Here is a 14,984-nt window from a genome sequence, read left to right as displayed (position 1 = left end):
ATAGACTGGCTTCTGCCCTCGTGGGCAGGTGCCGTAGCATGCAGGGCTGTTTGGACAGTGATGCCTGTAAGGATTGTCTTATGGTAAGTTACATTTTGCCCAGACTGTGACCCAAAAAAGCTCTTTTTTAAATTTTGCATTAATGGTTTTCCGTTAAAACAATGTTACTGCCTTAAGCTGCTGGTCTGCTGGGGTTCTCTCCACTTGTCTGCCATTTTAAGCAGTATGATCAGAAGCAAGAGAGTGGAGAAGTGGGGATTGGGGATGTTTGGATGAGGGTAACTGTGCAGCATCTACCCACTACTGAAGTGGCAGCTAAGCTTATAGGATAAAACCCAGCCAAATAGTTCATAACAATAACGACAAAGATGGCTATGCCCATCTTACTCAGCTGAGATGCTCAGGCCTCCTCTGTTTCTTCTGTCTGGCCCGTTCACTCCACTGTGCTGTTCCTGGGGCTGATCAGGGAAGACCTGTGATCCAAGGCTTCCTGCTCTCCCTGGGCTGGCTGCCCGATGAAGGGGCTGGGTTCTGAACATACCCCTGGCTCTGCAGATGAACCCATGCTGATCTGGGACTGCGTGTGTGGGGCGGTGTTGGGGCAGCACCAGATTTCTTAACATTAACCTTGGCCTTCCAGTGCCTCACCTTGAGCTGAACCTGATTTAAGTCTGCAGTGAAGACAAGGCCTTATGTGATCAGCTGCACCGCCTGAATCGTGAATTCCTATAAACAAATAGTTCAAGGAGGAGTTTGGAGAGCCCATAGGGCCAAATAAGTTTGTGGAAACTGTCAGAACATTTATCAATAATAGAAGTATGTGTGGTGAATAGATTGCTCATAACAAATAACATGACTAGCTGTAACTTTCCTGGGTTGCAAAGAAGCCAAGTGAGACTGGTACTCTCCTGGTCTGGACAGATGATGCACAGGTGGTGTTGTCAGATATTTGGCTGCATGTGTGTGCTTTCCCTATGTGCTGTCCCAGCTCTGCACAGACAACTGGCACAGCATCCTCAAGTGAACCGCCCAATGACTACAAGATCCATTAAGGTACGAAGGCACTCAGCGACATTAGGTTTAATGTCAACAAAACATGGTCCTAGCTCCTTGGATCAATGTCTACAGTTATACTAGCACATGTATGCCCGTGACAATGGATGCAGCTCAGTGAATGGCGGGACTTTCCATTCCCCCCTCGGCTGGCCAGACACTCCCTCTACGATACAGAATTATACACCAATACAAACAAGTTATGTATTGCCTCTGACATGTACATGGTCAGAAGGCAAGGAACCTGCCCTCTTCACTTTCACGCCTGTGTATTAGGGTGCCACCCATTGCCTTGTACATGTTGGTTTGATCAAAACATCTCTATCCATGATGCTGTCATCGTGACCTTATCTTTAGGATGGGTCAGTGTGTTCCTGTTATCTTTGGGGAATGTGCTGGTATCAAGGTGTTCTGGTACCACCTTTCTGGAATGTGTTTGCATGTATATTCTTGTGCCTAGCACTACTTAGAAATGTGTATTTCTGCAGTACTAACCCTGTTCTTGCCAGATTCTGTGAGCAGAATGACCTGCCTCTTACTCACAACTTAACTTTGCTTTATATCAGCAAATTTTTGACTACTTTAGCCAAGACCTCATACTAGGCCTCTGATACATGGGCTTATGTTTCAGGACTCTTCCTACTACAGGTGGGTGTTAGGAAAGACAGAATTCCTGTATTTTCATCGACACACTCCTCACAGTTAACTCTTGACCTAGTGACTTTTCTACAAAGTGTTGTCTCATCTGTTTGCCACATGGAGTTGCAGATCAGATTAATTAAACTGCACCATTTAGCATTTAGTTCCCCCTCCTTCACAATGGGAGGGAGCCGGCCTGTTCTGTATAATCAGATGTAAAAAATACATTTTCCTCTCTTCTTCCACGTTGCCTTTTAGCACCACAAAGAGGGATGAGCCACTGAATTCTGATGTTTAATAAATCAGCCTGGGGACAGCTCTTCATCGGCAGGGCTGTCAGCTTGTTTTACAAAAGACATTTCCTTCGCTGTCTTTTGTCTGGAACAGCTGTTGCTGCCTTGCGTTAGCCACCATCATCGAGTCTCACCAACATTTTGAATGCTGTTACAATCAGTTTAGGAATGGGTGTACTGCATACAGGAGCAATACAGGGTTCTGTATGAGTGTATCACAACCCATTTTAGGGGACCCTTGCATGTGGTACTGAACCGCCCTTGCTTTGTTGTGTCTGGGAGTAATTGGAGCCATTTTCATTTAAGCCTGTTCTCCTGACTCACACAGGCAACTTAAGTATAGTCCCCTGCTTGAAACAACAGTAGGAACGACCTGCATGCCTAGGGTGACCGTACGTCCAGTTTTGGCCAGGACAGTCCCGTTTTTAAGCTCTGTTCTGGCCATCCCCACTTTTTTTTGACAAAAATGGGCATTTGTCTCATTTGCTCTTCCCAACTGATCAGCTGACAAGAGCAAACAAACAAATACCCAGTTACCAAAAAAATTGGGCGTGACCCCTACTGGGGGCATGGAGGAACGTTGGGGGGTGGGGGGAGCAGCGGAGCCCTAGGTGACGGGAAGCGGGGCTCAGGAGTCAGCCCCAGCTGAGAGTGGCACAGGTCTCGGGGTGGCACAGAGCTCGCGTGCTCAGCCTTAGCTCCAGGTGGCCCAGAGCACAGAGCTCGGGGTGTGGGGTCAACCGCAGGCAGCACAGAGCTTTTGCGGGGGGTCAGTCACAGGCATAGGTGGCACAGAGCTGGGGGGGGGGGTGTCAGCCAGAGCCGTGGGCAGGGAGCTCGGGGAGGGCGGGGGTGTCACGGAGTGTGCGGGAGTCCAGGCCCTGCACCCCTCTTCCTGGGATTCACTGAGACTCTCAGCCAGCCAGGAAAACAGAAGGTTTATTGGACAAGAGGAACACAGTCCAAAACAGAGCTTGTGGGTACACCCAGGACCCCTCAGTCACGTCCTTCTGGGGGAGCAGGGAGCTTAGACCCCAGCCCTGGGGTTCCCTGTGTTGCTCCACCCAGCCCCAAACTGAAACTAAACCCCCCCAGCCGACTCTCTCCTGCAGCCTGTCCTCACATTCCTGGGCAGAGGTGTTACCTCCCCCTCCCCCTCCTGGCTCAGGTTACAGGCTCTCAGGTCTCCCATCCCCAGGGCACATTCCCAGGTCAACACTCCCCCCTCCCCGCTGCATCACATCCTCACAGGGGGTCAGCCCCAGCTGCTGGCAGTGCAGAGTTCTGGGGGTGGGGTCAGCCCCAGCAACTGGTGGCACAGAGCTATGGGAGAGGGGTGGTCAGCTCCAGTCACATGTGGCAGGAGGCTGGGGAGGTGAGCCCCAGCTGCGGAGAGCAGGGGGCTTTGGTGGATCAGCCCCAGCCATGGGTGGCATGGGACATGGAGCTCGGGGAGGTGGGGTAGTAGTCAGCCCCAGCCCTCTGTGGCAGGGGAGGGGCGGCTTGGGCTCAGGCGAGCCCCACCCATCCCATTTTTACTTTAGAAAATACGGTCAACCTATATATGCCCCTCATTCATGATCCTCTGTCGTTTCAATTAGATATAGATATTTTATCTCTGTAATTCTTCATTTCTTGTCCTCAGCCAGGTAGTGCGTTTAGTGTTGCTGTGAGCTGTTAAGCAACTGCTGGTACCACCTCAGAGGTGGCTGCATTTTAGCTGGGGTTGTATACCTGGAGTTTATGAAGTGCTTTGTTATACTTTGTCATTGGTAGCACATGTCAATGTAGCATGTTATTCTCAACCTCACTGCACTCACTGAGATACCGTGGTTGCTGTTTAAAAGTCTTTGTTTAATATGCTGGCCAAATGTGTATTTTATCCTCTCTAGTGGCTGAAGCAAGAAATGAGGTTTGTGTCTGCTGCTGCCTCTAAACTGTTAGCTCTGGTTACTTAGCTCACGCAGTAGCGGCTCATGCATTTAAATTCAGAGATCATGGATTTAATCCGTGCACATGACCCATTGGTGGAGTCTGTTACATTTGCAAACAGAGTACATAGCTGTGCCCAAATGGTTACCCATGCCTTTGCCACCTCGAAACACAGGGCTAAATGATGAGACCATTCAAAAGCTGTAGCTAGTGCGATATGCAGCTGTGTGCTTATTAAGCACTGCCTTATGCACACAGCACATTACACTTGTGCTCCAGCATCTGTCCAGGCTGCCAGTAGCTGTCCAGCTGCATTCAGCTGTTTGTGGGGTTTGAGAGAGAATGCTCTAAATGGTTTGGGACCTGACTGTTCCTCTCTCTGTTTGTGTAATATCGATGAAGTTGCAATTAGCAGAGGCACTAGAGATGAGAGGGGATCCTTTACTTTACAATTTACTCCCCCTCCTCTCTCCCTGGGACAGATTTCTTACCCCTGCATGTGAGCTGCAAAGCTCACTTCTTTCTGCAAACATCTGGGGAGAGGCGATGGCTGGGGGTTGAGCTATAGGGGGGTCAAGTCTATTCAGTCATGTGCCTGGCTTGCATTGTGTCCCGGAGATTAACTAGCATTTTTGAACCCAAGATCCCAAGACATGTTCTAAAATCAATGGCGCAATAAACATGCAACTTGGTATAGATGTGGAAACCCATCAATGCATGGACAAGCATGTAGGTCTTTGATCACACAAACCCTGAGTTACCAAGGCCTATCAGGGAACCGCACGCCTATCCTGGGCTCGCTTGGGTATGGGACAGCTTGAAAATATTGGCTGAATAACAGGGGAGCCAGCCTGCTGGAGATGGAGAAGGTCTTCTCTGGGGAGCCAAAGACAAATAAAATTGACATTGCTGTAAGTTCAGCAGAGCCATGGGGTGATGTTATCAAGAGGCTGGATCCCAGGCTGACAGCCAAGACCCCCAGAGTTCCAATCTTGCCTCTGCTACGGACTGGCCTTGGGCAAACCTCTTGCGTCCCTCAGTTTCTGGGGTAAATAATATCCATTAGTAGCATGGAGGTGTTGGGAGGATTCGTTAGTTAATTTTTGTACTGTGCTTGAAAAATACAAAGCACTACAGGAGATGAGTGCTTAGTTTTCTCATCCCTCCTTAGTACTGTACAACTCGGTTGCTTTGCGGTAGATGCGTGCAGGGTGCAGATGCACTGATATTTCATTTTATTCTTACTCTTAACCACGTTGAGCACGGTGCTCTGCTTCTCGATTCAAGGAGCAGTACAGCTCTCTTTGAATAATTCCTGCCTGGTGCTACAGCACTCATTTCCTACTTGTCTGCTAATACGCCTAGCTACACGTTTTAAGGATTTTAAATGTGATATAAATGATTAATCCCCATAGCGAATTATAAATATGCACTGACAGATTAAAGTTCCCTGGTCTCTGTGACTGTCTGGTCTATATAGAGAGTAGTTATAGAACCCCTGACTTCCTGCTTTGCAATAGCCTCCAAGCACACAGACCACCGCTATAGCCACCACCAATAGATGAACCTCAAGCTGGTTTGGACTGAGGGTCAGGTCAGATAAGCACCTGATTGGTCAAGTGTTTATTTGTATCTGTGGCATCTAAACCTCCTCGGATGAGAAATTCTCATTAGACCTGGCTCTCTCAATAGATTTTTGTTTCAGACTTCACCTAGGCCAGGAGTCTGTCCCCTCTAGTATGCCTGTACCTCCATTCCTTAGGGAAACCAGAAGTGCATCGGCTAAATGGAAAAATAAATACATTAATCAAGTGCTCTCGGACGCTGGAAAGGTTCGTGTTTGTGCTGAGTCTTGGGTGAAGGTTCAGATTGGGGGTTGTTTGTGCAGGACAAAGGCTACCTGTCTCTTGTTGTGTGGGAGATGTCACCAGCTCGCCCTGATTGGAAGGCTGCCCAAGACTGAAGTAGTAGACGTGTTGTCTGATCAGCCAGCCAGCTCTAACATAGCACACCAGCTCTTTACACTTCAGCATGTCAGTAGGTCCCTAGTACCAGAACCCAGGGAGGAATGAGACCAGGGACAAATACAATACACAGCTTTGTGTGAATGCGCTCAGGCTCTTATGGTTATTGCCGAGCTGGGTTCTTACTCTGCCCCCTTGATGATTTCCTCTATTTCCATTTCTGTCAATAGCGAGGCTTGTCTGGGCTTGGTGTATTAAGACATGCATTTTTCTCCGTACCCCTTGTTAGTAAGCTGTGCTGTAGTTTGGGGTCTCACTGGGAGAATCCAGGCTCAGTGTTACATTAGAGCAGTGTGTGTGCATGGGAGGGGGAGTTATTTCTGCATTTGATCCCCGGGGGAGACTGAGTTTTGTTGACTGACTGCCTGAGTCCGAGGCGAGGGCCATATGTGAATAGAACTGAGTTACGTTGTTTATCTCTTATTGTCTCACTGTACCTATTCCATAGGCTGCTGCTGTGCTGTGTTAAACCTTCATAATCCAGCTGGGTGAAACAACAAACACAACCTGGGGAAGCTGGGATTTACTGCACCAGCAAAGACAAGGATCGAGAGTCACAGTACGGGGTCAAAGCTTCAATATCCGTGACAATGCTTTGTGTTAAATAGCACCTTTCTTTTGAGGATCTCAAAGCACTTTACAGACACTGCATAAGGGATATTGGACTGGCCAGACTGGAGGAGACCCAGGTCCATCTAGTCCAGGGGTTCTCAAACTGGGGGTCTGTAACAATGCTGGTTCTAGTGGGACCCAACTGAGAGTGCCAATTCAGGACGAATTGCTTAAAGCAGGGCAGTTACAGCCCAAGGCTGGGGTTTTTCCACCCCTAAGGCAAACCAAACCAAACCAGCCAGATAGAGAGGACTTTGCTTTTACCCCACTGGCTAACCACAAGTCTCACAAGCAATTCCCTTAGACACTCCAGTTTCCCAGTATCACCACCAGTGCCACTCGTTATGGGGACAAATGGTTATGACAACCAATACCCTAGTAAAAGAAAAAAGGTTCTCTTGGTCCCAAAGGACCAAGCCCCAGACCCAGGTCAATATACAAATCAGATCTTACCACAAATCATGCTGTTGCAATCCTTTAGAATCTAAAATCTGAAGGTTTATTCATAAAAGGAAAAAGATATAGATGAGAGCTAGGACTGGTTAAATGGAATCTATAACATATAGTAATGGCAAAGTTCTTGGTTCAGGCTCGTAGCAGTAATGGAATAAACTGCAGGTTCAAATCAAGTCTCTGGAGTACATCCACAGCTGGGATGGGTCATCAGTCCTTTGTTCAAAGCTTCAGTGTAGCAAAGTTCCTCCAGAGGTAAGAAGCAGGATTGAAGACAAGATGGAGATGAGGCATCAGCCTTTTATATTCTCTTCCAAGTGTAAGAACACCTCTTTTTTCTTACTGTGGAAAATTACAGCAAAATGGAGTTTGGAGTCACATGGGCAAGTCCCTGCATACTTTGCTGAGTCACAAGGCATGTCTGCCTTCTCTCAATGGGTCAGTTGTATAGCTGATGGCCCTTAATGGGCCATCAAGCAGGCTAGGCAGAGCTGACACCAACTTGTCTGGGGTGTCACCCAGAAGCATAGCATAAGTTTGAAAGACAGATAGTACAGAGCCAATATTCATAACTTTAACTACAAAAATTATTCACACACATAGACAGCATAATCCTAACCAGCAAACCATAACCTTGTCTTAGACACCTTATTTGACTCCCTTTATACAAGATTTGGTGCCACTACAGGACCTTGGTTGCAACAATGATCTATACAGTCCCAGGTTATGTCAATAATGGCACAGGGTTGTGACCCCTCAAGGGATCACTAGGTTATTAAATGGGGGTTCGTAAGCTGTCAGCCTCCACCCCAAATCCTGCTTCACCTCCAGCATTTATAATAGTGCTTAATATAAAAAAGGGGGGTTAATTTATATGGGGGGGTTGCACTCAGAGGCTTGCTGTGTGAAAGGGGTCACCAATACAAAAGTTTGAGAACCACTGATCTAGTCCAATATCCTGTCTCTGACAGTGACCAGCACCAGCTGCTCTAGAGGGAGATGTAAAAAGGCAGCAGTGAACTGGACAGAAACTCAAGAGTCCTGGGTTCTATTCCTGGCTCTAGATCTGGTCTCCTGTGTGACCATGGACAAGTCACTCCAACTCTCTGTAATATGGGGATAATGATACTTGCAAAGCATTTTGAGAGCTATAGGCAAAAAGTGCTATGTGAGATGTAGCCGGTGTTAGATTCTGGAATAACTTACCCACAGGAAAAGTTGTTTTCTAACACTTAGTTAGATGTTGGCTTATGCCCTGAAGCATCAGAATTGTATAACCCTCCCAAAACTCTTCTGTAGTCTTACCAAGAAAAACCTAAGCAGATATACAGGTCTGGAAGTCCTCACATAATGTTCACTAAGAGCCAACAGCCATTCCTTCTGTGTTCTACAAGTTACCAGGTCGGTTATTCCAGTCTAATTTCAACCAAGTGCACTAGCCCTTGCTTGTAAAGGACATCAAGGTCTTACCAAGACTAAATATCCTCTTGGGGAAACGATCTGACTACCAGGGCGTAAGCACGGCTGAAATCCAGATTGTCACCTTCCCAAGCAAAGATGAAAATCTACCGACAAAACCCAACCACTTCAAACATCAGACCTGCCCAAAGGACCCTGGCAGATGTCACTGGTGTACATCAGACTCTCTCCTGCTTATTCATGATGAATGCTCTAGCTACACAGGGGCATGTTTTCCTCACCCACAGCTGCACACAGTGCCATTCAATGGATATACAATACAAAGTATTGCACAGAGACTTAGATACCCCAGCTACACTGTATGAACTGAAGAACTGGTAGGAAGAATTTTGGAGAGCATGAAATTATAAACAAAAATTCTGACTAATCAGCACAAGGGTGGAAAGCGCCGCCTCCACAGTTAGCGTTGACCATGCTCTGGCCCTCCCCCATGCTTCTACATTGAGCCCCGTCCACGCAGTTGACTGATGGAACAGAGTAACTATTCCAGGGAGGTGGCCCTCCACACTTCATCCCCCCAGAGTGATGATGTGCTGGGATCTCATGGTTTCCTCTGGCACGAGCAGAGGGCATGATATGTTCCATTGTCTGCAACACACTGAGTCAAACATTTACATTGTCAGCTGTCTCTTTGAATGTTCTGATTGGATCCTTTACAGACGTCCCTCTTGTTCTGATAAAACAGTAAATCTATGGCCTTTGAAGACATTTTGCTGAAATTCTTTTACAACATTTATAGCTCTAACAGCAACACCTTTTACATTGATATATCTATGAAGTGAGTGAAAAAGGTCTTTATAGCTCATGACCTTACGGTGAAATACACCCCAAACTATAAAAGCCCGTCATTTCTGAGGGCTACTACTGTGGATCAGATGGCTGTTTTAATATCTATCTATTTACATTTCATGAGTAGAGAGGAGAAACCCCACTACTGGTGAGTTTAAAAAATAATCATCTTTCAAAAATGTGATGTCATCAGAGAGTGATAGCTCAGAGAGTGTCATCAGACTCCTGATACGACTTTTTGGAATGACGTCAGCCTTTTAACTAATGTTAGGATATAGATATTCAGGCCTGTCTGTAAAGGCCTATACTCTAAGAATGTAGGTGTATTCTTATCACTTGGCTAGTGATAGAGGTATAAAAGAAAGAATCAAAACCACTGTCTGCCAGTGTAAGGGCCTTCTCTTACTGTGACAGTTTGTGGCCTGTGCTTAGGCTCAGGCCTTTGGCTAAGCAGCAGAGGCAGCCATAAGCTGGGAAGCGAATGGTCACATCCTCACATTCCAAACTAGTCACATTGAAATAAGGTGCTATTGGGCTGTTAGGCACTATCAGGACAGGATTGTATTCCTATCACCTCCAGAGAAAGGGAAGTGCCTAGAAAATGTAAAAGGAAACTTAGTTTGATAGCATCCTGTCTGGCAAGAACTCACTTATCAATAGCTGGGATGTGAAATCCTCACTTCTGTATTGTTTTGTCATTATAGTTCCCACTTTGCTGTTGTTTGTCTGTATAATCTCTGTCTGGTTCTGTGATTGTTCCTGTCTGCTGTATAATTAATTTTGCTGGGTGTAAACTAATTGAGGTGGTGGGATATAATTGGTTACATAATCATGTTACAATATGTTAGGATTGGTTAGTTAAATTTCAGGAAAATGATTGGTTAAGGTATAGCTAAGCAGAACTCAAGTTTTACTATATAATCTGTAGTCAATGAGGAAGTGACTGGGTATGGGTGGGGGTGGGTGTGTGAGATGGGAACAGGGAATGGGGGTAAGAAAATTGGAATCATGATTTGCTAAAGGGGGAGATGGGAACAGGGAATGGGGGTAAGAAAATTGGAATCATGTTTTGCTAAAGGGGGAGATGGGAACAGGGAATGGGAGTAAGGAAGTTGGAATCATGTTTGGCTAAGGGTAGGAATGGGAACAGGGACACAGGTGTAAGGCTCTGTGGTGTCAGAGCTGGGAAGGAGGATACTAAGGAAGGAAACTGGAATCATGCTTGCTGGAAGTTCACCCCAATAAACATCGAATTGTTTGCACCTTTGGACTTCGGGTATTGTTGCTCTCTGTTCATGCGAGAAGGACCAGGGAAGTAAGTGGGTGAAGGAATAAGCCCCCTAACAACTAATAGAAAGGCGACATGCAAATAACATGCTGCATGAGAGACTGGGTTATATCTCATGCCACATTCATAGCCCCCACCAATAAGTGATTTGGAATTAAAACATAAATTTTAGAACCACTTAGAGGATTTTTTTTTCTTCCTCTCCTAAGCAAATTTTTAAAGGCAGGGTTATGTCTCAAGGAATCAGTAAAAGGAGGTGCATAGCTGAGCTGGATGGGGAGAATCCCAGGGATAGAATTGCAGCTTAGAATATTTTTTTAAACACCCAGACAATGACACAGTAAAAGGTAAATAAAAACTTTGTCACTTACTACATTGCAAATAAAGCACATGATATGCACCATGGGATGATTATACACACATAATTGCATGTAAAGGAATGGGGACAATTTTTTTCTAAAACAACATGTTCTATTAAGAGTCTAATTTATTACCATTAGTTTCCTAGGATTTCTTCAGTTTGTTTTTTAAAGCAGAGAACTTTTCAATGTATCATTTCCCCTCCCCCAAATAAATGTGGTCATTTATTTTAAAAAAAACCCAAATATACCAGATTTTCACCTCTCAGGATATTTTTATGTAAGTATTAGAAGATAAAATATGAAAATAACTTTCAACCATATCTTAATCTCTCTGTCAGGTTTTTTTCCTTTATAATTTGTAAATCCATGCTTTCAAAAACTTAGGAAATACCCACACACAAATCTTCGTGGAAATACATTTGCTCAAGTGGGTATCTGAACAACGCAAAAAGCAAAGTCAAGGTAATCGCAGGTTAAGCACATCATTCTCCACAACATACAACAGCAATTATTTAATGAATTTATCTCCCTAATTAACTATCCACCAAACTCCAAACAGCCACCAAACTCCAGTTTACCTCAGTGCCACAAACAGTAATTTTTTCAGGGTGGGAATAATGTGGGGATATTGAAGGCCAACATATCTCAGAAACAGGAGAACAGCTTTTCCTTAAAGTTCTGAAAGCAGTTCTCCTTCCAGCTGAGATGATGCATGGCAAAATTCAGTTGGAAAAGAGATTTATTTTAGGAGACTGAGTGAAAATGCACTCCGCCCCTTGCATTTAGAACATAGACACTGAACTACAGTACGTGATGCAGTGTGAATTCTCACCATTTATCGTTGGGGTACAGTGAGGTTTTCCCTGAATTTGCACTCCTGAAAGCTTAACCGTATTGTTTGTAACCTCAGAAATGCCTTGGTCAAAGGATTCCCTTTCCACAACCAATTTTTCCCTTATTGCGATTTCATTTCCACATTACCTCTATACTTTCAGGATCCTGCCAAGTTCAGAATCAGAATTGCTGACACACTCTTTGCAAATTTCTCATCGCTTCCCCCTGACCCACTATGGGCCTGTTCAATATTCATTGAAGTCCATGGGATACTCCCGTAGACGTCATTGTCCACCAGAGCAGGAAGTTGCATGAAATTTCTCGCAACAGGCCAGTTCTCAAGAGTAGATCCAGGCAAATAACAGATTTTTAAGATCACTGGCAATTCAAAAAAATTATGAGGAAAAATTTTTGGAGTTGAACTGAAATGAAATTTTTTGAAAATGTTCACAAATTGAAAAGTTTGAAAAAAGTTTGCGACTGAAATGAAACACTCCATTTTGACAAAAATTTTTTCAACCAGTTTAAAATGTTTCGATTGTTCTTTTAAAAATAAAATTCAAGGAAATTTGAAATAAAAAGCCATTTTGAACTGAATAATTGAAATGAACCATTTTGAAAAATGTTAAAATGAAATGGATTTTTTTCTGAATTTTTTAGGGTTTTTTTTTTAACTGAAACAATTCAGCAAAACTGACATGAATTCACAAAAAATATTAGCATTGCCGAATCTGCCTTTTTTTGTTTTGTTTTTAACCAAAAAGGGTTTTGGCCAAAAGGTTTTGCCTAGTTCTATTCATGAGCATTCCAACCCAGTTATGCAGACTTGAAAGGTTTGGCTAGTTCAGAAAGTTTGGATCCAAATTATTATGAGTATATTAACAGAACCAAATCTTTATCATTCTCTCCCATCACTACATGGCATGAACTACCTCTCTCTGATTAATGAGTGGCTAGTTAACATCATGAACAGGTCTGTAGTCCCGTCTGCTGGATAAACTCAGAATCATTCAGCCGTGTGTCAGAGCCTGATACACAGCTGACACCTAACGAAGATTCTTCCTTGGTTCAGGTGGTAGGGGCTGTGCATTTGAAGCAGGGGGTTTTGCATTCTAATCCTGCTGTCGGGAGGTTCTGAGTAATGTAGTGACAGCCATAAAGTTCCTCAATAGCTGTGGAGTTGTTACAAGATTAATAACAACAGAAGCAGATTAACAGATAAAGCCATTTCCTTTACTTATGATCTATGCTGGGACTTGCTGCTGTAGAGAGTGAATGAACTGAGCTGCGATGTTATTGTTAATTAGCATGCGTGACCACGGCCTGATACTGCAGACTGTTACTAAACTGACTCTCTCTCACCGATTGTGTGTTCCTTGCTTCTTATTGGAATCTGCACACTTGTCAAAATCCTGTCCTCAGAGAGCCTGGTAGAGTGTACAGTCTCCCTGCAGTCGTATGTTTCCTTGATCACCTTTACAAGAAGGCAGTGATGAAGCTCGTCCCATCACTTACTCTTCCTGACAGTAAAAGGTCTGGATTTATGAGCATGTGTCAGACACTGTGGTTTAATTTGTCCACCTGAAAAAAGATAAACTGTTCTCCTTTCGTATCCATGATGCACATAAATAACACACCTGTCGCTTGAAATATCTGCTAGCCTATATTTTAATCTCAAATCTCTCCTCCCCTCCAGGAAAGCTCAACCAAAATGTGGCTGTGATTTTAATGAAATGTTCAGATGGTAGTTTTCCAATAAATCCTGACCTGGCACTAAGTAGTGTCCATGTTTAGCTGCAGATTGCAATCCGCTGGCAGAAGTTATTCTGTTTGCGTAAAGAACTGTGATTAAAAATACTCACTTTAATAACCTCCAAAGGGCACCCGATGAAGACACTCATGCAATTAGTGACCTGCAACACTTGGCATTTTTTAGCTACATACCTCAAACCACTTGACAAAGGTAAGCTGCCTTGTCCGCAATATATATGGGAAAACAAAGGGTGCAAAGAGGTGGTGAGCACCACCATGAAAGGGAGTTGAAGTATCCTGCATGCAGGAAAGAAGTAGTGGAAATGAGACTAGAACCCAGGCTTCTGAGTCATAGAGCAGTGCCTTATCCATATTTATTTTCTCTCCCTTTCTCCTGTCACTGGTTCCCTTGCTCTGTTATTGTTTTATTTATAGTAACTGCACAGTGTTGTTGGAAGCCGTTTGTAAGAAATATGCAGCGCTAAATAAAATAGCTTCATTTTGTGAGCTGTGGCATTTAAAGCCAGAGGAATGTAATTACTAAACCCCAGTGGAACTGGAGAACACCTGACATCCCGGGGCTGTATACTGCGACTTCTAAGCTGCTGCCTACATCCTTTAGCAGGGAGGGAGGACTGCAAAGCAGCGGGTAGCTCACACACAATACCTTTGGGAGTGCATGCCACAAAAGGATAGCTCTAAACACCCTTTTTATAAGGTGAAGCATGCGCTTCCTTTCCCCAATCCTAGCTCAGCAACACTGGCCAGTGTAAAAAAAGTTAGGGCTATACCCTGCCATTGTCCCGCCTCTTTTGGGGCTTTTAGCTTCAGCCCTTGAGTCACACAGTTGCTGTGCTCTTTACTGGGGCTGGAGCTGGCTTTTGAATGGGGGCACAAGGGGAAGCATGAAATCTGGTGCCCCACTTGTGCACCAACACGGTGACAGGCACATGGCTGGTTTTGCAGCTCCAAAACTGCCATTCCCCTTTTCCATTCATGACCAGGAAGGGTAAGCAAAAGGAAACTGGGTTTCTCTGTAGTTTCTCTGGCCTGTTTTCCTCTAGCAGAACGATTTCAACCCTGAGTGTGTCCAAGATGCTCATCTGAAATGGAGCAGCCACCTACAATCCCAAGTTAATATTCATGCCCTGTGTGGAATTTCAAATACACCCTCCTCTTAAACCCAACATCAAGTCATCTTTACAGCTAATGAGCTAGGCACAGACGCTGCGCCGGCAAGTTGTAATGGAATAAATATGATAAACAACCTGTTTCCAGATGGCTTTTTATGTAAAACTGTTTATACAGCATTGATAGATGGCAAATTTTATGCCAATAAATCCTTGTATTTTAAAACATTTGCCATCTTAATTGGCCAGTTTACATGTAAAATATGTTTATGTGCATTGCTAAATCGAAATGTGACATGGTAGTGTCTTTGGATTAAGCAGACATCACTCACACGCTGGCCCAT

The sequence above is a fragment of the Caretta caretta genome, chromosome 13 (assembly GCF_965140235.1).
Source record: "Caretta caretta isolate rCarCar2 chromosome 13, rCarCar1.hap1, whole genome shotgun sequence".
Lineage (NCBI taxonomy): Eukaryota > Metazoa > Chordata > Testudines > Cheloniidae > Caretta > Caretta caretta.
This window is presented reverse-complemented; position numbering follows the sequence as displayed.